Source organism: Lemur catta, chromosome 10, assembly GCF_020740605.2.
Source record: "Lemur catta isolate mLemCat1 chromosome 10, mLemCat1.pri, whole genome shotgun sequence".
Lineage (NCBI taxonomy): Eukaryota > Metazoa > Chordata > Mammalia > Primates > Lemuridae > Lemur > Lemur catta.
Genome location: NC_059137.1, coordinates 63393387 through 63395648, shown reverse-complemented (window position 1 = coordinate 63395648; position 2262 = coordinate 63393387).

The following is a 2262-nucleotide window of genomic DNA, read 5'->3' as shown; positions in this document are numbered from 1 at the left end:
TGGGTACATTCATGGTCTGGGTGGGGCTTTTCCTTACAAATCAATAACCATCACTCCCACCTTGTATAAAGGATGTGATTATTATGTGTTGATATATTAATAAAAACAAAGAGCAGGCGTCTTAAACTCAACAGCCTTCAAGAGGCAGATAGATCATATAGCTGTAAAAGACTGAGTGGTAGGGACAGTGAATTGGAGACCAAATGCACCACCTAGAAGCATTTAATTTTATTACTTTTTTTTTTTAAAGAAAGAATGTACTCCATTAAGCAACACGTGTTTGCAGCAGAGGTTCAGCCTGCAACCATCTAGCGCCAGACGTCAGTGAGTAGATAGACAAAACCCCAGGTGACATTTGTGCACCCAGGAAGGAAAGTCTAAGGATGCTTCATTCACTCATTTATTAATGTATGAATTCAACTTATTTACTGAAAAATATTTCTTAGAGGCTTGTTTTATTCTAGACATCACTCCATATTGATAGATATTAAACAAATAATTACACAAATAGAATTACATTTGTGAGAAATGCCATGAATGAAAATCCCAGGCAACTATAAAAATGTGTATCATATTTCATGATACTTGTTTTCTTGTAAGTCATGTCAGTATTTTATATACCTCAAAGAAAGATAAAACCCAGCCAATTCAATTATAGCTCTGTGCCTTCTTATCACTTACACATTTTGTTTCATACTTGTGGAAAGAGTTCATTTTATAGTTATTGTAACATAGACTTTTTAAATCATATATCATTCTTGTACATGCATAAATAGGAAAATATGAATTGAATAAGGTTTTCCAAAAAACTTTTCACATTGAGAGTTGAACTCTTTTGAGTCACTTTTTGACTCAGAGTCGTCAATGTCCACACTTTTCTATATACTGTCATTCTCTGGCCATCGGGAGAGTCAGGGAGCAGCGTTTCTTAAGAGTGCTCTACTATTGTCTGTGAGGTCGTCTTCCCAGTGGTGGACACTGGTTCTCCAAGTTTAGATGCTGGTGCTTTCTTGATCTTACCAACCAGGGGCCAATAGAAGCTTTTTAGATGTGAACTATGACTTCTATCCTTTCCTTAAATGATTCTTAAATGGTTTATTGTTTGAAAAGGGAAGGGGCTTCAGTTGTGAAATCATGTTGCCAGGGCTAATACCCTCATTCATGTACCAGCAGGCACGTACCAGCATTGGCAACCATATCACCTGACATTGACGTTGACGAGGTTGAAAGACCCCCATTGTTAGAAAGTCACATCTTAATTTCAGAGAATCAACGTGAAAATATAAAAATAATAATCAATGAAAGACAGTCACTCTATAATCTGACTTAGTCTCCAGGGTCAATGGCTTTCTCTTAGAGGAGGTACATTTTGTCAAAGATTTGAAAATTAAGAAGTTTTTGACAAGATGAGGTGGGAAAGTGTGGTCCTAGTAGAGACAGAGCCAGATTGTAGGGCAGACCTCCTGGACACCTCTTCCGGGCACCAAACTACAGGGGTGCCATATTTCCAGACTAAACATGCAATGTGGTATCTCCTATCTCGGGTTTCTGCATGTGAGGGCTTATCTTCCTGAAGAAATGTAAATAGGTCTCACCCTTACTGAGGCCGAGAGAATTTTTGCGTGCAAAATAAAATAAAATAAACCATCACTGGTCTGTTTCGCTTGAGTGCTTTTAATGTGTAGTTACCTAAGTTGCTTGGTAAAACTATATCTGAAACTGGCAGTCACAGTCATTTGAAACCCCAAAACTACACCATGCACATATGGTGATAACGTGATAGTATGGTGTACTGCATAGTGTAGGACAAGTGATAGTCCTTGTGATCTAAAGGTAAAGCACTTCACATATACCCTCCCACACCCTAAGAAGTTGTCTTGTTTAATGATTGAAAAACAAAGCCAAAGAGAGACCAAAACGTGGAGAACAAATGAAGATAGTCCACAATTTACCCAGGTGAAGTAAATCATATACAAATCTGTTTCTGTGACCAATTGTTATTAATAGAAAATGAGGTTCACCCCACTCTCACTAGATACATATTGAACAAATATTTAAAAACTGTCTGTTTGAAGGAGCTGCAGACTATTGGTCTCCTGGGCATGGCCAAGTCTCCAGCTGGTGCTAACCTGCTAAGAGGTTGGCAAGTTCAAGGAACCAAAGGAAGGGCACCTGGGACAGGGAGTAGGATGAGGAGGAGAGTGCGGGAAGAAGGCTGGAGGCTCCTCCTGGGTTACACTGCATAAACTCTCTCTTAAAGAT